Here is a 23,859-nt window from a genome sequence, read left to right on the forward strand (position 1 = left end):
GATTCCCAGCACCTACGTGAAGGAAGGGCATGGCTATGTGTCTGCACTGTAACTCCAGTGCTGGGGAGGGAGAGCACGTACAAGATGCCGTCATGAAGTGGTTCATGTACGCACCTATACTCCCAGCACTAGGGGGTGGAGATAGCATGAGGATCAGGCATTCATGACCTGCCCCAGGTATACAGATAGTTCAAGGCCAGTCCAGGCCACTTGAAACTCTGCTTGCCTTTAACCCCAGCACACAGAGGGCAGAGGCAGGCAGATCTCAGTGCATTTGAAGCCAACCTGGTCTACACAGAGTGTTCCAGGCCAGCCAGGGCTACACAGTGAGACCGTTTCTCAAACAAAGCAAAATAAATATCTCTCATGAACATCTGATGACCTTCCAGCCTCTCCACCTCTGAGCCACATTCTGGGAAAGACTCACGTGACTCTTGGACTAGCAGTGTCTGTCCCTGAGCTACCACTAAGCAAAGAACAAGCACTACTCACTGTAGGGATGAATGCAAGCCTCCATTGTGAATGGCGCCTGAAGAAAGAATGGACTCAACTGGGGCAGAAGATCCCACAATAAAGGACCATCTCTGCTTGAAACAAACATTTACAGCAAGTTACCCATTTCCGTTTCGAAGAACTTAAATCTGGGGGTGAAATGGCTCAGCAGGTATGGGCTGGGTGCAGAGTACGAGTGAGGGTCTGACCTCCATCCTGCAGACCCATGTGGTGGATCCAGAGCAAACTCCTCTCACCCTGTGCATGCTCTGGCACACACAAAAATCAAGTGCACAGAAACACAATTAAAGAGGAACTCCCAGGTTTGGGCCTGGTGGTGCAGGACTTTAATCCCAGCACTTGGGAAGCAGAGATAGGTAAATCTCTGTGAGTTCCAGGACAGCCAGGGCTATATGAAGAGACCCAGTCTCGGGAAAAAAAGAAAAAAAGAAAAACTTAAAGTGATAGAACAGTGATTCTTGCTTTTCATAAGCAAACAAAAATAATTGGACCCCTAAACCTCCCAAATGTTAACTCAATGCCAGGTTCTATTATCTAAGTGGCTATATTTCTACCCTATACTTCTGGTACCCAAAAATGGAGGCATGGGATTATTTTTAAGATAACTGTAGAATATTCCTTTGCTTTAAACTTTGAACTAAAAAAGCAACACTGATTATTTTAAATACTTTGTTGATCAAAAATGACTGGTAAAATACAATGTTTTAATTGCTTATAATGTTCGCTTTTAATTGTACCTAGTGAAGTGTTCCTAGGTGGGCTTTGCCCATTGTAAATGTATGATTTTATTATGATAAAGTCAGGAATGAGCTGACAAGATGGCCCAGTGGGTAAAGGCATTGCTACCAAGCCTGACGACGTGTTTATCTCTGGGACACTCATGACAAAAGGAAAAACCTGACTCTGAAAAGTTGTTTTCTGGGCATTCACAAACACACACCCATAGACACACACACATATGCACACATGCACACACATACATATGCATCACACATGCACACACAAACAAATGTAAAAAATAAAGAAGAAAAAGATCAGTTATCATATGTATCCAGAAGATCAAAATAGGTGCAGATAAGGAAAAACACTTAAATAGTTAAAAACTGAGTTATATTTCCATTAGTTATAAAAACAGTGCTGCACTGGATGTGGTCACAATGGCAGATGACCCCCAAATTTTTCACTCATCTCATGCAATATAAAAACATCAAGTCTTAACTACCTATGATACATAGAATATAAGAACAAAATATTGAAAAGAACAAACTGCATAACTAGCTCCACATTGCCATCTGAGGCAATACTTACAATAGCATCCACAGAGCTCTGTCAGACACCGGAAATGAGGAAATACTTGCTGACTTGGTTTTTACCCTGTATCTGTCACTACTTGGCAATTAAATAGTAAGGTGACATGTTGACTTCACTGCAATGAGCCACAGTCCCCAACATGTCCCTTCTGTGTGTGTCTAGTCGAGGCCAGCCACTATGACACTGTTTCCTCAAAGCTGAAGCAGCGAAGGAGGCAGCAGTCTGTTTATAGTGTGTGCACACATGTTCCCTAGCTGCCAATCAGCTACTAACCTTGATGCTGTGAATGGATTCTGGAGACTGCATCCAGGGTGATTAGGAAACAAGACAGGTCCCCTGACAGAACCAAAGTCATCCACTTACCGTTCTTAGGACTCCCACACTTCAGCGACTCAGGTCTCCACTTCTGCTCACGGTAATTCTGTCTGTACTACCTCTTTCTAGTCGGCCATCCAACCCTACAGGTAAGTAAGTCATTTCCCTGTAAGAAACCCCTAAATACATGTAATTTACTAACCCCGCAACTGCAGCAAACTTAGCTAGTTCCTGATGTGAAATCATCCAGAAAGACACTCTAGAGTCCTCTTTCACAGGGGACCTTTCTGAGTATACATCTACAATGGCAAAGCAAAGACAAGACTGTTACTTCAATTTTGAAAATGGGGTTCATAATAACTAAGAGATTCGCAGAGTGGCCAGGTGCAGCAGCTTTGTTGACGGGCTTTAGCTAGTAAGATGTGACGGTGTCAGAATGATGAGACAGGTCTTCACAGGGAGATAGAACCTCCCCCGCCTACCTTCATTCTTTGCCCACAATGTGAACTGGACATGTCGAGCACCAGACTCCCTCTCCGACAAGGACCACATCTTAGAGACGTCACATTAGAACTACTGAGGCAGAAGGTACCTTGGTCCAGACATGCCAGTTTTCAAGTGTCTGCATCTAAATTGCTTTTGCAAGAGAAGTTGAACACTACCTTGGGAACTGCAACACTCTCAGAAAAGCACAGTCCCTACGTTTCCTTCGTAAGAGACTTCTACATTTAAGTTGTTGTGTTATAGCAACTTTAAATGTCACTGCTGTGCACAGGGGACACGTTAAATGTTTAAGGGGATAAGAACAGACACACAGCTGCAGTAAAAAGTCCATCCTTATTTTTACACACTTCTAGGCTTTGGCAAAAGAATATGAGAAAAGCTTTTACCATCTGCAATAAATGCCTTACAAAGCCACAAACTTTAATTCCCATGGAATAGAATTTCATACGGCAAGCCTGTGGTTATATCCAGACTTGCTCGTTCTCACTCATCCCACAGAGCTGTCTGTAGAAAATGGACTTTGCTATATCTCCCGATAAGGGTGCTCTTCTTCATGGTAGAGCCATCTTATTTCTCAAGCAACAACCTCTTACATGTCCAGGGCATACTATTAAATGTATTTATTCATTTTGTGTGTGTGTGTGTGTGTGTGTGTGTGTGTGAAAGAGAGAGAGAGAGAGAGAGAGAGAGAGAGAGAGAGAGTTTTTCTCTGTGTGCACCACAGGATAAGGATGGAGACCAGAAAACAACTCGGGATAGTCAATTCACCCGTTCCACCATGTGGGTTCCAGAAATGGAACTGAAGTCATCAGGTTTGGTGGCACACACCTTTATCCCCTGATCTGTCTCACGCCTCTCCAGTGTGCTTTGTTTTAAATGCCAACCATGCAGCCATTCAGAAACTTATCTGTTCAGCAGTCGTCTTACACACCAGGAGGGACACACATCCTGGGCCAGCCTGAGATCTCCCGTGTCACTAGATCACAGTGAGGCACCTGCCGGGACAAAGGAGATAACTACAGCACCAGGCAGTGACCAAGGGGGAAGGAGAGACTACAGAGCAACCTGCAGAGACCTTCAGCTCCTAGGGCTGACTGTAAAAGGCGAGATCAAAGTACTGACAAGGCACAATCGTGTTCACAGGCCATTCCCCAAACTGCAGCAAATCTGATCCCTCTTGAGAGGCAGGAGGGGATGATTCACAGATCACGATGCCAGCTCTGAATGGATGAACAGCACAATGGCCGTTCTCTTCCCAGCCTGGGTCACAAAGCTGGGTCAGTGCTGGGCCCAGGCCTCCTTCCTCTCATTCTCTTCAGCAGGGGTCCTGGCTTCTGAGTTCTGGGCTTCTCTGCCAACACCCTCCTTTAAAAACTGACGCTGCTTAGAGTTCTTCTATCTCCTTACGTCTATTTGGCACCTACGTCTCTTGTCATTCTGTGTCCACAGAGAAGGAAGTCTAGGAGACATTTGTAAACTTAAAGCTTCCCTCTTCCATACGCCACCCTCCCTCTGGTCTACCCAGGACCCCCTGAATTCCCACAGGTATTTATTTCATCAAGTTCAAATCAAGTGTATTGAATTTTTAAGTGATCCTCCCTCCCTGTCCTATGCCTAAGTCTAAGCTGATTCCAATTCAAGCCCTGGACCCACCATGCAACCAGCAACCAGGGCCATGGCCATTTTTACCTATTTGTCTGTATGTTATCTATGAAGTATGGGGGAGGGGGAGACAACTCAAAAAGAAAGTCTTAAATTCTAGGAGCAAAAATGTTTCTGGGATCCTGGGGATCAGTGTGCCCCTGGGGATCTACGAAGGGAGATGGGTCTTAAGCCCAGAGCTTGTAGGAGCCCTTGGAGGGGGAAGAGGCTGTGTTCCGGCCTAAAGGCAGACTGCAGCAGCCACTGCAGGAAGAGGTCACGGGAAGAATTAGCAAGGGCTGCCTCTCCCCCTGCTGATATGAGTCCCAGGGACTCAAACCCATCACCTCCAGGCTCCAGGCAATATCGGGAACTAGGAACGTGCTGCAGAGTGCAGATAGGACCCCAGCATTCTTTACAGTCCTCTCACCTAGATGCTCACACTTGAGAATACGAATCCTGGCGTCTGACCTGCTACAGGTGGTGAGTGGTCACCAGGTGTGGGTGGTCACCAGGTGGTAGTCACTGGACAGTGGGTGGTTACCAGGTGTGAGTGGTCACTAGGTGGTGAGTGGACACCAGGTGGTGGATGATCACCAGGAGGTGGGTGGTCACCAAGCAGAGAGCACAGCAAAAGACTATGAAAGGGGTAAGGCTCTTGGAACATGTGTGATGATGCCAAGATATCACCAAAGATACACAGAGGAGAGTTTTCTTAAATGTCCTGAATTGGGGGCTGCGTTCTGGTGTATGCAAATCACAGCCTCTTGGGAGGCTAAGGCAGGAGAATATCAAGCTTGAGGCCAGATTGGGCTATGCTGCAAGACCTGTCTCAAGAACAAAATAAGTTTAAAGAGGACTATGGAGCATCATGCCTGATATCCCAGCACTTGGGAGGCAGAGGCAGGCGGATCTCTGTGAGTTCGAGACCAGCCTGGTCTACAAGAGCTAGTTCCAGGACAGGCTCCAAAACCACAGAGAAACCCTGTCTCGAAAAACCAAAAAAAAAAAAAAAAAAAAAAAAAAGATTTGAGTCCTACAGGTAGATCTCCATGCTGTTCTTTATTAACCTGGACCTCATTTAAAGTCAGGCCAGTGGGGTCTGGGGACCCATGTCATGTTCTTCCGTTATTTCTCTCACTAGAGCCTTTTCCCTCCTCTGCCAGACATCTCTTCAAGTTGCTGTCAGAGAAATTGTCAAACATAACTCCAGTGGTGTCCTGGGCTCTGGAGGAAACCTGAAAATGCTACCAGTAAGCTGTTAGATGTAGCAATGATTAAAAATTAAAGTAACTTGTATTTAGCCCAGGGGCAATAAAGTACCCAAAACTGATGGCAACCTTATGATTTCACATTTTGTTAATCCCTCTGCTCTCCAGGACACTCTGGCCTGCTCACCAGTGTGACACGCCATGTGCTGCATTGCTGCCTCCCCCCACTGTCCCATAAGTTGAACGTGTCCACGTGGAAATTGAAAAACACTGTATACACAACAGTTGATCTTTGCTGTTAGTCCTAAGAAGGTGATGGGCAAATGTGGATGAAATGTGTGGTGCATGAAGCTGTCACACTGTGAATAAGTAAACAACTGATGTGTGTTCCTCCAGCAAATCAATGAATTCATAAGCAAGACGCTTAGCAAGCAAGCGGCATGCAGGAGTGTGTCAGACTTCACGTTTGCTTCCTCCTTGCACTGCAAAGAAAACAGGGGTTGCTTTCACCAATTGCTAACCGCAGTTGGCTACGCATACCAGAGCTGGGCAAAACCCAAATGAAGGTGACCTCGAACTCCTGATATTCCAGCCTGTACCTCCCAAGTGCTAGAATTATAGCTTGTGCCAGCATTCCTGCCTGGAGATATTTGACATGTCATTAGACAAAGGGAGCTGGGTTCCTTTGGGCCTCCTGGGCATGAAGCAGCTCCACAGGACCTGGCTGGAAGAACTTCTTCATGGGGTTGAAATAGAAGCTGTTGGCATCAGGGTGTCATTTCCTTAATATGTTCATTTGTTCTTCTCATGCCGTATACTGTCAATGTGAGCATTGCTTAACAAGTGAGCTATGCATATTTTCTCATAAGAAGGGCGGATACTTTACACATCTCTTCCTGGTTCCACATCCCAGTCATCCCATGTCTGATATATGTGTGCTTAGACAGTTCTCTGTTTCCCATTGAGTTCTCTGGGTTTGAACCCAGCTCTACCACTGAATTAAATCCCCAGTATCTATAAGCTCTTTCTGAATAAGGAATGGCTCTTCCTCAATTTGTCCTCCACGGCACTAATCATAAATAGTTATAAAAACCGGTCGGCAAAGCTGGGTGCGGTAGTACATTCCTTTAGTTCCAGTGATCAGAAGGCAAAGGCAGGAAGATCTCTGTGAATTCTGAGGCTAGCCTGGTCTGTGTAAAGAGTTCCAGGACTACATAGTGCAAGAGAACCTGTCTCCAAACAAACAAACAAACAAACAAACACGGTCAGCCAATGTTTGAGGGATCAGATTCAATTGGTGAGCAAAAGTGAACTATTGTTGGTCCTCAGAGAGCAACCAAGTGTCTCAGGCAATAAAGAATCACAGTTGAAATGGATGCTGCTCATCTTGGGAGGCAGAAGGAGGAAACATTTAGTTCAATAGACTCCCGGGACCAGAGTGCAGAGATTTGAGGACACCAGGGCCACAAACACAGGCTCATAAGAAGCAGAAACGACTCAGCTCCGCCTTGAGCCCGTGTTGAGAACTTTGGGTCTTTCCACTCTGAGCATCGGTTTCTTCTCTTGTGACACTGGGGTTGCAGAAAATTGCAGAATTCTGTAATTTCCCAAACACGCATACGCACTGGAGTTCTTGAAAGTAGGGTTGGAGAGATGGCTCAACGGTGAGAGTCAATCGTGCTCTCGGAGTCTGGCTCCCAGCACCCATGTCAGGCAGCTCACAACTGGCTGTAAATCAAGTTCCGGTGCCTTCTTCTGTCATCTGTAGGCACCAGGAATGCATGTGTACACATATATACTTGCATTCTACACACTTGTACACATAAAAATGAATTAACAGTAATAATAGTAACACTGAAAGAGTCCCAATAATAATAGTAAAAGAATTCCAAGCAGACAGGCCAGCATGAACAAGACTCCAGTTACAGCCCAGGCTGGCCTTGAATTCACCATGTAACCCAAACTGGTACTTTGAACATCTGGTCCTCTGCCACTTCCCAAATGCTGGGATTATAGGATACTCCACTGTGCCTGGTTTATACGAGGTGTGTGTGGGAGCCCACAGAAGTGGATCTGTCCCACCTTTGCTAAAGGTCAGAGGTCAGACCTGTTCCTTCAAGGTTATTGACAGGAGGTTTGACCTAAGGTGTGGCTACTAACAGAATGTTTTGGCCTAGGGTGTGGTTACTAGGTGCCTGAGAAGGCAATTACTTTGTTTGTTCTTTGTATCTTGGTAAAGAAGTCTCTTGCCTTTCCCCTCCTCTTTGGATTGGGGTGTATAAAGCCTATGAGAAACAAACATGGGGCGAACTCAGTATTTACCAGATACTCTCTTGTCTGTATCAGTTGTCACTTTTGCTTTCTTAACTCTCACGCTTCCCTCCAAGCAAGGATGAATAAGCCAAGCAAGCCCCAGCTGACGTTGTCATGTTGCTGCCCGGATGTGATGCAAGATAGGACAGATGGCCCTCGGTGTGAAGCTCACGACAGTGATAGTGCAGCTAGGGCTAAAAGCCAGGGTTTTGTGCACGTGAGGCACATTCTCTATCAGCTGAGTTACATCCTAGGCCTCCACAGAGAAGCATGGGATTTATGTGTACATGAATACATATGTATACTGTAATATAAAATTCTTCATTATAAAGTTTATGAAGTAATTTATTCTACCCGGTCCTGTTAGGCTCTGCTGAACTTTTTTTTATCCATAGCCAAACTATGGTGAAGGTCGATCCCCATGCTTCCTTCTAAGCATCTTGCTTCTGTATCAGAGTTTGCTAAAAGAATACTCAATTATTTGTTTATTCACAGTGTGGCAACTGCAAGCACCACCCAGCCTATCAACAGTTTACCCACCACCTTCTCGGGACTAACAACAACCATAGTGTGCAGTGTTTTTCAATTTCCATGTAGACTCACTCCTATCATGGCCAAGTCCAACTTATGGGGCAGTGGGGAGAGATGCGGCAGCACAGTCCGTGGTGTTTCTACCTTGAAAAGTAGATAAAAGTGAGCCGTGATCCAACACAGAGCAAGCAAGATATGACTGCCCCGCCCATAAAGGTACTGAGCCACGTGGCTAACATAGACATGAATAATGAGCTAATGTAAGTTGTAAGAGTTAATCAGAAGCCTGAGCTAATGGGCCAATCAGTTTATACCTAATGTAGACCTCTGTGTGATTTCTTTGGGACTTAATGACTGTGGGAACTGGGCAGGACAGAGACCTCAGACAACAGAATGGCGCATGTGGATGGCTGCATCCACATAAAGCCTGAGAGAGCTTGGGAAGTGATTCTAGACAGAAAAGAACAGAGTAAGGCATGGCTTATTAATAGCAGCACTTTCTCGGGTGGGCTCTGCTCCTTGAAAAAAAAGTGTCGTCGGGAGCAGAGGAATTAATAGAATATAAAATCATAATGCAGCATGAAATTCTGAGTGCTTAATCTTTGGACTTACAATCTATTGTGTTTAATTTTAAGCCATTGCTGCATTTAACATCGTACTCTTAACATTCCTAGAAATTGAACACATAATCCAAAGAGCCGAGAATAACACTGGAATGTATAGTATTTCAGTACCAGTCTATAGAAATGGTTCTGAGAAGAAGGACTTCTGACTGCATCGATCCTTTCCTCTGCTCCTTCTCTCACCCCCCCGAAAAAGGAAGAGTCCCCACACCTGCCGCAGGTACTCGAGGACCTGGCACCTCGGGCTCTTCAGTCCATCCTACACCTGGGTGGGGCTGTCTCAGTAATTCTTAACTGCTCTCCTGGGATCGCTTTCTTCCCAAACCTACCATCAAATTGCTGTGGCCGTCCATAAGTACCATTATGGCCATGCTTGCTGACCAAGTCCAAAGCCCAGAAAACACCTCAGCACAAAATTCCAGCTCTCAGAACCTGAGAGATGGCTCAGCAGTTCAGAGCATTGGCTGCTCTTGCAGAGGACCCGACTTCCCGGCATCCATGCCCAGCAAGTCACAATGGCCTGCAACTACAGTTCCAGGTGGCATCACCGCCTCTTCCGACCTCCATGGGCACCGGAACATGGGTGGAACCAGTTCATGGGCTGGAATCCCACACCTCATAGAAACGAATAAGGGAGCTGAGCGCTCACATCTTTGACTGTGGACGCCATACAACCAGCTGCCTCCAGCTCCTGTCAAAGAGACTCCCTACCTTCCCTCAGCAATTCAGGATATGTAAGCCAATTAAAGCCTTTTCTTCCTCCAAAATAAATAAATAAATAAATCACACACAAAAAAAGAGAGACTCCCTACCATGCTGGCCTGCGCCTCAACCCCAAATAAGGCTCTCCTCCCTCAAGTGGCTTGCTTCTGCCAGGTGTTTTCTCGCACAAACAAGAAAGGTAAGTGGTATATGCGTATATCCTACTAATGGGAAAGGGTTGCTTTATTGTATGAATGAGGGTTTTATACTTATTTATTTGGGGTCTTCAATGTAAAGCAAACTGAAGTTGACTGAATTTATTCCTCTTCCTTCCATTGCTGGAACATTTGAGAGCTTTATTGCATCTCATTACTAACCTTCCTCAAATGTGTCATGAGGTTGTCACATTCCATGACTCTTTTTTTTTTTTTTTTTTTTTTTTTTTTTTGGTTTTTCGAGACAGGGTTTCTCTGTAGCTTTGGAGCCTGTCCTGGAACTCCCTTTGTAGACCAGGCTGGCCTCGGACTCACAGAGATCCGCCTGCCTCTGCCTCCCGAGTGCCCATGACTCATTTTTAAAACAGACAAATATAAATATCACTGACTCTTGAAAAAGACTTTAAAAGTAGGGACTGGAGTGGTTTAGGGCATTGCTGTTCTTCCAGAGGTCTTGAGTTCAATTCCCAGCACCCACATAGCAGCGTACAACTGTCTGTAACTCCAATTCCAGGGGATATAACACCTTCACACTAATTCACATAAAATTAATAATAAAAAAAATTTTTTAAAAAGAGACTTTAAAAGTAAGGAGGACACGCTTAGGCCACCGAATCCAGGTAACCTAAGCAAAACTGATCTACCATTTAACCGGAATGGCAGGAGATGGGGAGGGCTAGACACAGAGGCAACCGATGCTAACGCTCTGGAAGAGCTTAGAGACAATAACAGGCCAGTGCGCAGGAGTCAGCCACTTACACAACCTGTCAAATAACTCTCAAGCCAGAGCAATGGGCCTACATTTTACCACTAGGCTCTGTCTGGGAAACAATTCCGGGCCTACCCCGAGGGAAAGAAGATCTGAAGACCCCAATCAGCCTAAGACATTTTTACTGATTCTTTGATGTCGTCCTTGATCCATATCAGCTGAGAGTTGTAGCCATGGGGACCAGAGACAAGATAAAATTCAAGCCTTAAATACAGCATTTGGCCTCTTCTGGACCAACTTGGTTTATATTCTATGACAAAGAAATAAAATAACATTCATTATTTCTAGAGGCTGGTCTAGTTGGTAGTGCTTGCCCAGAGAACACAAGGCTTTGGGCTTAGTCTCCAAGTCACAAAAACCAGGTAAGATGATACACACCTGTAATGCTAGCACTAAGGAGGTAAAAGCAGGAAGATCAGAAGTTCAAGGTCATTATTTTCAACACAGTAAGGTCAAGGCCATTCTGAGTCACAGAAGACCCTGTAATAATTAATAATGATAATGATGATGATAATAAAATAATCACTTCTCATCATTCCTACTCACTAAACACATCATCATTTTATTTACAAAAGACTCGCAGTTTCCCTGAGTCCTTGGACTTAGGAAGAAAGCATCATATTAAGAAATAACTAACAGTACTAGAGAGATGGCTCAGAGGTTAAGAGAACTGACTACTCTACCAGAGGTCCTGAGTCCGATTCTCAGCAAACACACAGCAGCTCACAACCATCTATAATGAGTTCTGGTACCTTCTTTGGGCTTGCAGGCAGAATACTGTATAAATAATAAAGAAATCTTTTAAAAATGAAAAGTAAATAAACTAAAATGTTAAACAATTTCTGGTAATGTAACTTAGTGGTAGAAGTCTTGCCTAACATACTCAAGGTCCTGGATTCGATTCCACCTCAGCACACACACAAACCACACACACACATGCACACACACACAGAGCAGAACTCAAATAACATTGCTCAAGAGTAAAAGACCAAACTAAAGAAGAGAGATAGCCCTGGATAATAAATAAATAAATAAATAAATAAATAAATAAATGGATAAATACGTAATAAATAGCTCAAAGCATAAGATAAATAGCATTAATTCATACCATATAAATATAAGTAATTAATATAAATAAGTTAAGTAATAAATAAGTGAATGAGTTCGGAGACAAATTTTCTATGCTCAATAATTCCAAATGTCGGTAGCTACCTGCCTTCCTAAGAAGTGTCTCGTAACAACTTGCACCCAAACTAAGATTGCTTTCACAAGATGTATGCATCATTGACAGGGCAGAGAAAATTTAGCTTCATAATAGAAATAGCTACAAACATGTCCTCAGCCAGCGATCAAGGCAAATGTCACCTGTAAGTCGTCTGATCATGAAGTCAAGGGAACGGCATTTCACCTCTGTGGTTTCCCTCGCCTAACCCAGTCCGTCCATAAGAAATCATCAAGAAACCCAAATGACAGACATTCAACAAAACAACCAGTCAGTGCTCTTCAAAACTGCCAAGGTCATCAGAAACAAGGGACGCCCTAGACAGGAGAGCCAGAACAGCACAGAAGCTATTAGTGCCAAATCGCAAACTCTGAGGTGATGTCCTAGATAGGATAGACGGAGCAAAAGCCAATTAGGAGCAAATGAATTCTGAATAAAGCACGGACTTTAGTTAGTAATGAGATACAGCATTGCAGATGCACCTTAGACAGAGGAGCCATGCAATGTGTGGCCCAATAAAGTCCTTCACCCACGTATCCAGGGAAACCAAAGGCTGACACCCCTGGTGTCCCTTTGGGGACATTCCCAATTACCTCCATACCTTGTCTGTAGATCTAAAACAAACACACATTTTTTAAGTCTATAAAATTGGGTTTTAAAAAATACTTTACACATTATTATTGTGCGTATGAGGTCCCTTCCCACTGTACCCTGGAAAAGGCAATGATACCACTTGTTTTAATCACCTCCCGAAGATGTCAGTTCATATCACCATAGAGTTGAGGGTGGAGATTTTAACACATCAGTTTAGGGGAAAATAAATATTGTTTGAAGATTACTATTAAAGAAAACTGAATCCTACTATCAGATCAAAACACCAGCCCACTGCAGGTGACCTGGCACTATGCTTCTACACGGTCCAGGTTCAAATGGATGCACGCAGGTATACCCAGCTTTCTGATGTCACAGGACTGGCATGATGTCACCATCTACAAACTCCACTACTGAGAACTGCACCGTCAAGTTAGAAAAATCTTTCCTGGTTCAATTAAATTTTACAGCATATCTATATTCTCAGCCACATGCAGCCCACGAGTCAGAAGTGTAGACATGCCTACAAGTTCTAGGATGTCAGCACTACACCATAAGAATCACTTCTTAGACTCACTAGCTTCCACTGAACGTTCTTGGCACCAAAGACTCTGTGCTTGGGAGATATCCCAATGCCAGCATGAGCAAGGGACCCCTATGAATGCAGGGTGAAGGCTTTAATTGTAATCTATTAACCTTGTTCGCAACAGATTTGCAGAAATGGCCTCACTGTTAGCCAACGCGATCCTGTTCCCTCCACTGAGGTGAGTCAGGACACACATCACCAACGTACACCTCCAGCCTCCTGGTAGTTCATGGCGTGGGAGACGGCCTCCTCACCTGGAGCATCCCAACCAAAAACTACTGTTCAGATACGAAAATGGGAGAGGCCTCCAAGTCTCTCACGCTTGCCTCACGCTGACTCCAGTTCGCTCGCTCCCTCCCCTCACAGGTTACTCACCTGCAAGACAAATACGAGCAGCGGATTCAAGTCCCTGTGCGTTTTCAGAAAATGAAAGATGACATTCATAAAGGAAGTTACAGGTTTTCTCTCTTGTCTGTTGACAGTAGTCCTTGTTCCAACGGTCAGGGATTTCTCAGAGCAGAGCATCTGTGAGGGCAGAGAAGAGAGGTGAGAGAAACAGAGGAGTGACTTGGGAACCCAGACTCAGACCAGTATTGGGTGCGTTTGATGAAATGCAGGCAGGTAAATCTCACAGGTAACTCATGAACACCTACTACAGCAGACACACACCTGCTCTCCGAGCTCAGGTCCCTGTCTGGGTAGAAGGGGCTGCCATTAAAGTAACCCAAGGCAAAACGGAAGAACTAGGTCCGATGGCATGGAAGCAGGGAGTGCCACACATAACATGCCTGGAGAACAGACAGATGATCACTAACCAGGTGGAGGAGGGGAGGGGAGGACGGTCTAGCCTGGCATCTGCCTGTTTCCTGGCCTCTCACGCTACCAATTTTACATCACTACAGACCATGCAGCTTAGAAAGACAAATGTAGTTCTTCCAGCATTTCTCCTACACAAAAACAACATATATAAATAATTTCAAAAGAACAGAAGGCAGTGGGTGTAACAACCAGTGAAAGATGAGTTTTAAGAGGTTGTAGCCTTTGTTGTCAATATAATATATTTGATGTAAATTTAGGAAATTATAAATTCAAAAATTTTGTGGGTTTTTTTTTTTAATGTTTATGGATGTTTTGCCTGCATGCGTGTCCACAGACCATGTGCATGCAGTACCCATGGAGTCAGAAGAAAGCATTGGATCCTGTGGAACTGGAGTTACAGATAGTTGTGAGCTGCCTTGTGGGTGCTGGGAATCAAACCCAGGTTTTCTAGAAGAGCAGCCGCTGCTCCTAACTTCTTCGGTGTACACATACATACCACACACAGGACGCACACACACCGCACACACGATGCACACACATGACACAATTTTAAATGCTTTAAGGGAATAAGAAGTTGATATTGCCGGGGGCATTCTTCTCATGAAGCTGCAGCATATGAAGAGAGTGTTCTCAATACAACATGAGCTGGCTCACTCTTACATGGATAGTGCACCCTACTGTTTTATAATTCTTGAAACACGTGAAAGATGAATGCCCATATGTCCACACACTGGAAAACCCCAACATTTGAGAGGCAGAAACAAGAGGACAACCAGGACAACACACTGAGAGTCTGTCTCAAAAGCAGTGACTGTGAGGGCCTGACTTTGCAAACTCCATTGTAAGGAAGGGGCGTCATCTTAAGCCCTATAATGAGTAGGGGCCAATGGTAGCTCCAGAAATGTGCAGAATTTGAATGGATACCCTGAAAATGGCCCATTAAGAAACTAGGGAGGAGGGCCATAAAATTTAATGAGGTCCACATGTTCCTAGGAAGCATCCTGTCCTTGAAGATACCTTGTTTATGAATGGCCCTCTGTTAGGGTTTTTATGCCCCAAAACTGACCAATGGTTTTAGAAACTACCTTACCCTATGCCCTCCTTAACCAATCCCAAGCCACAGGACATGAACTTCCCTGATTATGGCGTTTCCCCTTTAAAAGCTCTCCCCTCCCAGGCTCAGAGCTGCACTTTCTCACCCACTGTGTTGGCATGCTGGAGGTGTGGTCCAAACTCGGGTTTGAATATTAAAAACCTTCTTGAGCTTTACATTAGAATCTGGTCCCGTGGAGTTTGTTTTTGGGGGATCAGTAACTAGGGAATAACACAGCAATGAAAAGAACTAACTACCAAGCTAATGTCAACATACATACCCTAAAATTGGAATTATCAGAAGCACGTGGTTCCCATCCTCAGTGTGACCAGCTCTGCCACCAGAACTTTCTCCCCGACTCCCACTATGAGTGTCTCTCACCCACACACAGCTGATTCCTGCTGAGTGCCTACCCCCGTGGGGCCCCATTCTCATATACCCCCACTCTCACCTACACACAGCTGATTGCTGCTGAGTGCCTACCCCTGTGGGGCCACACTCCATTGTCCAGTCTAGCACTGACTCCACTTTGCTTGTTTTTGTCATGAATGCTTCTCCTGCCAGATTTGGCAGGTGAAGGCGACAGTGTACAAAACAGGAGAAGCAGACACGGTGCCGTCTCAACGTCCCCAGCTCTAAGCGCTGCCCAGACACTATTTCCTGCACTTTCTGAGAATGCTGTGAGGGAGCCATTGTATCCTCACTATACAGATGGGGAAACTGAGGCATCTGTGAATGAGTTTGGAAAAGAGCTCTCAAGATTTAACCCATGCCCACCGGCTATTACAGGCCTGAAGTCATTGCCTCCAGTGAGGACACTGAGAGCCCAGTGGTGCCTGACACGCCACCCTGATACATGGCCTGGTCACTGCCCCATTGCCAACTCTGAACCAAGAAACTGACATATTAGGTCATGGATTAGAGGTGAGGTAGTGGCCCCACAGGCCTACATTAAGATATTACTATCTTTGGGCTGGCAAGATGGTCAGTGGCTTGAACTCATAGCCCTAAGCTTCTGCAGCAAGCTTGCTTGGTCCACTGACCATCTCGCTAGCCCAATGAAGGAGAGAATCAATTCCCAAAGCTGACTGACTTCCACATGCACATGCAGGAACACATACAAACACAACACCACACACACCATACACACACAAAGAACACCACACACATCATACACACACACCACACACACATAAACACACAACAACACACATACCATACACACACAACACCACACACACCATACTCACACAACACCACACACATCATATACACACAAAGAACACCACACACACAACATCACATACACCATACGCACACAAACACACACAACAGCACACACCATACACACACAACACCACACACATACACAACACTGCACACACCATACACACAATACCACCACACACACACATACACAACACCACACACACATACACACACCCCCCACCACCACCACAGTAATAAAATTATAAAACACTATCATCAGTACCTTGACCCACAGTTTTTCCTGCTTGGGATTTCTAACACACCCCTCTCTCAATTTTTTTTATAAGTATTTTTGATAACCCTGTAATGTTAGGATCAAAAATATTCTGACTTTTCCCACAAATCCTGTATCCTTACCTACACACACACACATATACACAGTATGTAAGAAAGGTATAAAGGTTTGTGCCTACAATCCCAGTCCTTGGGAGGTAGAGGCAGGAGGATTACAAACTCAAGGTCAGTCTTAGCTACTATGGAAAATTCAAGGTGAGCTTGTGCTATGCTGTCTCAAAGACAAAACAATTACAACAACAAAATTAGAGCAAAGCAGAAGATGGCACAGTGAAGGACAAATAAATAAAATACTAACCCTGCCAGTCTTTTTCCAGAATGCCTATAGATCCTTAGTGATCAGCCACTCCCCTTCACCACCACCTGACCTCTTCATTCAGTTCTGAGGCATGTAACCTACTGAACACATAGAAGGTGCCATCGGTGGCTTCCAAGGCTGTACCCTTCCCAGAGTATAGACAGTGAGCAACGCAGATTTAGGATTCCAACACCAGCTCGTTCTTAGTAATCCCACCGGGATGATGGTGGCACGGAGCAGAAGGGATCTCTGGAAGCAGCTCCGCTGTGGGTTGTTTTTTGTTTTTTTTGGTTTTGTTTTAAATTAACTATGTACTGGTTAGGTCTTTGTTGTTGTCAGTTAGAGTCTTCTAGAAAGAGGAAACCTCAAATGAGTCAATGTCTCCATCAGATAGGCCTGTGGGGCACTTTCTTACTTAAGACTGGATGTGAGAGGGTCCAGTCCACTGTGAGCAATGCCACCCTGAGGCAGGTGGTCCTGAGCTGCATAAGAAAACAGACCAACCCCAGGTAAGACATTTAGTAATAGCGGATATGGTGCCTGAACTGGCCGTCTCCTGTGACCAGGAGAAGGGAGTGGTCAACCAAGGACTGCCCCAGCCTCAGACCCATGCTAAGAGAGTGAGCTGACCCCTGACTCTGCCTGGAACACCAGGACCCACAGGCAGGATGACCCAGAGACCTAGGATAGAACCAAACACGACTGGAGGGAAAAGTCAGTGTAATGGTGCCTAATGATATTCTGCTATAGTCATAGATTGGTGCCTCGCCGAATAGTCGGAGGCTTCCTCCAGCAACTGATGGAGACATGCAGAGACCTACAGCCAAACATTAGGCGGAAGTCAGGGAATCCTGCAGGAGCCAGAGGGATCAAGGACACCACAAGACAACTCATAGAATCAACTAACCTAGGCTCATAGGAGCTCACAGAGACCAAAGCAACAACCAGGGACCTGTATGGGACTGGCCTAGGAACTCTGCATATATATTACAAGTAGCTTGGTCTACTCGTGGGACTCCTAACGGTGGACCTGGGGCTGTCTCTGACTCTTTTACAGGCTTCTGGGACCCTGCTTCTCATATTAGATCTCCCTGCCCAGCCTTAATACACGGAGAGGATTTAGTCTTACTGAAACTTGATATGCCATGTTTTGTTGATATCCAAGAGAGACCTGTCCTTTCCTGAACAGAAATAGAGGAGTGGCTTGTGGGTGGGGACAAAGTATGGGGGAGGGGCTGAGAGGAGAGGAAGGAGGGGAAAATGCGGCAGGGATATAAGATAAATAAATATACATATAGATGTATACACACACACATATACACTTTTTTTTTTTTTTTTGGTTTTTCAAGACAGGGATTCTCTGTAGCTTTGGAGCCTGTACTGGAACTCGCTCTGTAGACCAGGTTGGTTTTGAACTCACAGAGATCCACCTGCCTCTGCCTCCCGAGTGCTAAACAAATTTAAAAGAAAAAAAGAAAAGAAAGAAAGCAGGCAGACTGAGAAAGTCAGTAAACATTGCTCCATGCCCTCTCCTTCAGTTCCTGCATCCAGGTTCTTGTCCTGAATTCCTGTCCTGACTTCCTCAGTGACACTATAAAGTCTGAGAGGAAACAAACCCTTTTCTCTCCAAGTTGCTTTTAGTCACGGTGTTCATCACAGAACTAGAAAACAAACTAGGAGGATTAGCAACAGTTTAAACATTAAGACCACTTGAAGACAGCCAACGAACACATTTGATTTTCCCCAAACCTTGCTCTTCTTAGGAGTCTCCACGCTTTTACAGAGACCTGCAAAGTTCTGCTACTGCCTCTGCCCACTTGGAGTATTTATAGCTGTTTTTCTCCTTCCTGTGCTGATCCTCAGTCTCCTTTTCTCTAAAGGGGTTATCGGCACAAGCCTACTTTAAAAAGAATCACTGTTTGATGCAAACATTTTCTGGTCTTAATAAACAGTTTGCAAGGCCAGGTGTGACAGCACATTCCCTTAATCCCAGCACTCGGGAGGCAGAGGCAGGAGGATCTCTGTGAGTTTGAGGCCAGCCTGGTCTACAAAGTGAGTTCCAGGACAGCCAGGGTTACACAGAGAAACCCTGTCTCGAAAAATCAAATATATATGCACACACAGTTTAAATCTTTGCTGCAGAACTACCTCTAAGGAACTAAGGCAGGCTGCTCTTGGCTGATTTCCCTGTGTGTGTCAGAGGCTTTCAAGAGGTTTTCAGCTCCATATCCCAAATGCTCAAAAATAGTGAAGCACAAAATAAGATGTTCCCCTCATCCAGAGGTGAGCCTCGGCTCATAAAATAAAATGTTCCGCCGGGCGGTGGTGGTGCACGCCTTTAATCCCAGCACTTGAGAGGCAGAGGCAGGTGGATCTCTGTGAGTTCGAGACCAGCCTGGTCTACAAGAGCTAGTTCCAGGACAGGCTCCAAAACCACAGAGAAACCCTGTCTCGAAAAACCAAAAAAAAAAAAAAAGATGTTCCCTCCATCCGGAGACAGCCCGGTGTCGCCAGTCATGCAGAAGCTGGGTAAGAAGACCGGAAATCTGGGGCAGCATCTCCATGGCCCAGAACTAGTGCAAAAGTCTGCTCTGGCCTCTGGGTACAACCTGGGCCCTTATTTCCAAACTGGCTCCAGGGTGGTGGTAACGGTTATTAAAATACTGCAGTGTGTTAGGGATGTAGCTCAGTTGGCAGAATGCCTTTCTAGCATGCTTAGAGCACAAAGTTCAGTTCTCAAAACTGCATAAAGCCATGACATGGCAAGAAAGACTTGGAAGCCTAGCACTCGGAGATGGAAACATGAGGATCAGAAGTCATTCTGGACCACAAAGCTCCATATCAAGCCCAAGGCAAGGCTGGCTTACGTGAGACTTAGGCTCAAAAATATCGTGTGTGTGTGTGTGTGTGTGTGTGTGTGTGTGTGTGTGTAGACAGACAGACAGGACAATTACTCCTTAAAGCCAAGAGTTAGAGGACCCTGACCCAGCAGTAAACGCAGCCTTTCACCAGCAACATGACCACCATCCATTTTATCTCCCTCTTCAAAAAATGCAGGAGTGAACTGATTGCATCAGCTGCATAATGCTTGCAGTTTTAACATGCTGTTTATGACCAAGAACAAGAACAAAATGAGAAAAAAAAAAAACCTGGAAAGGTGGCTTGTTAGGGAGGCAGAATCCAAGACGAACCTCTTAAAGAGACAGCAATACAAAAGCTCTCGGTTTGCAGTCCCAGCTCGTGTTAACTGTGACATCAGGTGCCTCTAACTGCCTTCTCTGTGTAAAGGAGATGCTTTCACAGGCTTTCAGTGGAGTCCAAAACCACGTGGACGTCATGTAAGTGTTGATTAAACTTACCATTGATCTTATTTTGTCATCTTAATGCTTATTCAATAAATCTAAAACTCGATAAAGTTTCACAATAGAAAAAAATTGTCATCCTATGGAAGCTACATAACACATGCTGTTGTCATGGAGCCCACCACTGGAGCATCCGGGGTCCAGATTTGAACGTGCACTGTGAGTCCAGGGCAGACGCGGCATTATAACGCATCCCCACTGAACCATGTGATGCAATGCATCTGATTCCCTATTCTAATCAGAAATGTCCCAGGCTTACTGGAAGCTGAGGTTCTGCTTCTCATCTGAATCCTGAAACATCTCTTAACCAACACCTTAGCAAATACATTTCCTTTGTGCTGTTGAGACTCACAGGACTGTAAACATAAAACCTGGCCTCCCATAGGACAGCTCTTCTGCACACAATGACTCAGTGGAGACACAGGTTTAAAGACCGTATCTCATGTGCTGGGCTCTCTGACACTATCTTTAGCATATTGCTGGGGAGGACAGGAAATTGCTAAACCCAGCAACTTGCTTGATCAGAAAGGTCTTTGGGTACTAAAACTGTGCCATGGCTTAGGCTCATGCATGGTGTGAATTGGTCCCACTGTACTGCTGAAGGGGACAAAGTGACTGAGATTGTGTTGTTGTGTTTACGTCTCCAGAGGAGGAAGTACTAAGAATAACTCCCTTCCCTTTTCCTACCCCTAGACAGGCTCACAAAGTGCTCCCACCACAAACTCAAATAAGCTTACCAACTGACCTTCAAGCAAGCTTCCTCACTCCATCTATGCGTTTCTCACTCCTCTTTAAATGTGAATGTCTTGCTGACAAAGTAGCTTAATTGATAGAGTGTTCACCTATCATTCATACAACATACAACACAAAACAGGTATGGTGGTCCATGCCTGTCATCCCAGCACTCAGGGGGTGCACAGGTATGGTGGTGCATGCCTGTGGTCCCAGCACTCAGGGGGTGCACAGGTATGGTGGTGCATGCCTGTCATCTCAGCAGTCAGGGGGTGCACACGTATGGTGGTGCATGCCTGTGGTCCCAGCACTCAGGGGGTGCACAGGTATGGTGGTGCATGCCTGTCATCTCAGCAGTCAGGGCGTGCACACGTATGGTGGTGCATGCCTGTGGTCCCAGCACTCAGGGGGTGCACAGGTATGGAGGTGCATGCCTGTGAGCCCAGCACTTAGGGTGTGCACAGGTATGGTGGTCATGCCTGTGAGCCCAGCACTCAGGAGGTGCACGGATATGGTGGTCATGCCTGTGAGCCCAGCACTCAGGGGTGCACAGGTATGGTGGTGCATGCCTGCGGTCCCAGCACTTAGGGGGTGCACAGGTATGGTGGTGCATGCCTGTGAGCCCAGCACTCAGGAATGCACAGGTATGGTGGTCATGCCTGTGAGCCCAGCACTCAGGGGTGCACAGGTATAATGGTCATGCCTGTCATCCCAGCACTTAGGGTGTGCACAGGTATGGTAGTGCATGCCTGCGGTCCCAGCACTTAGGGGGTGCACAGGTATGGTGGTGCATGCCTGCGGTCCCAGCACTCAGGGAGTGCACAGGTATGGCCATCTTCACCCACATAGTGAGTTCCAGGGTTGTACAAGAAACCCTATCTCAAAACAGCATTTTTCAAGTGCATTTCTTTAAAGCTATGAAAAAAGAATCCGACCTCACTCAGTGAGAAAACTGAAACTTGCCATGTAGTCATCATTATTAAAGTGTTGTTAATCCCTGCAAGGAAGCTGGGAGGTTTTGGGGAACGGAGGGGGATGATAGCCTGAACTGCGTTAAGTGCAACCAAACATCTATCTTTACATTGTTCAGATGGCAAAGTCATGTGTGTATTTTGACAAAATAAAAGTAAAACATGAAACCTTTTCAAAACCTGTGGAAATGGAACTGGAGCTGGCTCAGCAGTTAAGGTACACACTGCCCTTGCAAAGGACCCAGCTCAGTTCTTCGCACCCAGCTTAGGCAACACCCTCTTCTGGCCTTCTTAGGCATTAGCACTCAAATGCACATATCCGCACCAGGACAAACGCATTCACATAATTAAATAAATTAAATTAAAATAAATCTTTACAATATATTTACAATATATTGAAGTTAAAGGTTGATGAATATTGTCACTGTGATGTTTTTATTATACAGGGTTACATAAGACCATTTATAATTTTAGATTAAGAAATATGTACTAAGTAAACTTCTAATGAGTGGGATTCCACGTTAACTACATACTACCCATGTATTTATCGGTAAATCAATAACCCTAAGTGAGTCTGTAGGGAACTTAACACCAGTGTGTGCAGACACTGTGATGCCAGAAACAAGCCAGCAAGGAGGCCATCCCCTCCAAACCTTCGCTGCCCCCTTTTTATTTGGAAAGCTAATTGTACCGGCTCATAAAAACTCAGATACTAGCTTACATAACAATTTTAAAAGTCCCCACACATTTTTAAAGGCAGCTTACAAACTCACTTGTGTGTCCCAAAGCACTGACTATGGAAAGAAATGCTTGCATGAAGAGTCGCACAGAATAGTCGAAACTGGATCCCTGCTCTCTTCCGGCTCGCCTAGCTGCGCCACTAACGTAGCTAGCTTGAAGTGTCTCCGAAGTTCCCGGGTAGTTTAGTCTCCTGGGGCCCTTAGAAGGTCATCAGGAGTTGGCCAAGCTGAAACTGGGGGAGATGGACAAACAGGCGTGGCAGGTAGCCCCAGGGTAATGGGGAAGGGCCTGGCAAAAAATCCTAAAAAATTCTGACCAGTGATCCCTGCACTTGAGAGGTGGAGGCAGGAGAGCCAGGAGTCAAGGTCTCATCCTTTGCTAGGTAGCATTTGAGGACAGCCTGGGCTACAGAAAACTGTTTCAAACAAACAGTCCCAAGGCTTGGAGGACCTCACTCCCTAACCAGAGAACTGTCTCAAATTATCTTGGGTCAAAGCTAAAATAACAACCCCCTAACACAGGCCCTGCCCTTAGTTGTCACGCTTGTCCCTCCACTTCAACAGGACACATCTTTGGCCGCGAGGCAGCAGCTGTGTGGCTAAGTGCCCGGGACTGTGCTTCAGCGGGACTCTAAGCCGCTGGAATGCAGCACTTCCTGGTTGGCCCGGGATGTTGGTGCCATCGCCATCCCCGTCAACCCACAGAGCTAAGGAGGTCAGGGAGCGCGAGATGAGCTAGTTAGAGGGAGCGTACAGACCCAGTGCACCCCGTCCCGGGGATGTGGGGTGGGGTGCATTCTGCAGAGTTCGCCAGGGACTTGATTATAAAGTGGGTCTAGAGCACCAGCAGCTGACCCGGCTCTGCGCTCCGGGCAGCGGTCCTCGCCTGCGGCCACAGTGTGCGCCACTCTTGCCAGCGCAGACAGTGCAGGAATTAAGACTACGGGGCGGGAGGGGGTGGGGTCCCGTGGGACCTCCTGGAACGCGGCTGCTGAGGTCCGTTCCAAGAGGGCCAGGACGAAGCGCCAAGGCCGGGACGCCCTGCGGGCTCGGAAGTCCCGCAAGCCTGGCCCCCGCGGCTCCTACCTGCGGGCCTGGGGTGCTGGCACACACGCTGCGGCGGCGGCTTCGGGGGCTCCCCGCGCAGCTGGAGCAGCTAGGGCGGCTGGAGGAGGGGAAGGCGCGGGGACTCGCCGCCCGGAACTCGCCAACCCGTCTGCTGGGTGGGGCGGGG

At 46.0% G+C, this 23,859-nt stretch overlaps 1 protein-coding gene across 2 annotated transcripts in view; it reads right to left on the minus strand.

Annotated features, from left to right (window-relative positions):
* Pld1 (phospholipase D1) overlaps positions 1-23,859 on the minus strand; it is a 208,851-nt gene extending 184,992 nt beyond the window's left edge. Inside the window, exons 1-2 of one of the 2 annotated variants that reach the window (XM_057756858.1) lie at positions 23,712-23,859; positions 13,423-13,572 (exon numbers count right to left, since the gene is read on the minus strand). The gene's annotated coding sequence lies outside the window, so the exon portion shown is untranslated. Of the gene's footprint in view, positions 1-3,471; positions 3,590-13,422; positions 13,573-23,711 lie in introns of those variants that run through there. The other variant, XM_057756859.1, reaches the window with a different exon arrangement.

The sequence above is a fragment of the Chionomys nivalis genome, chromosome 24 (genome assembly GCF_950005125.1).
Source record: "Chionomys nivalis chromosome 24, mChiNiv1.1, whole genome shotgun sequence".
Taxonomy (NCBI): Eukaryota; Metazoa; Chordata; class Mammalia; order Rodentia; family Cricetidae; genus Chionomys; species Chionomys nivalis.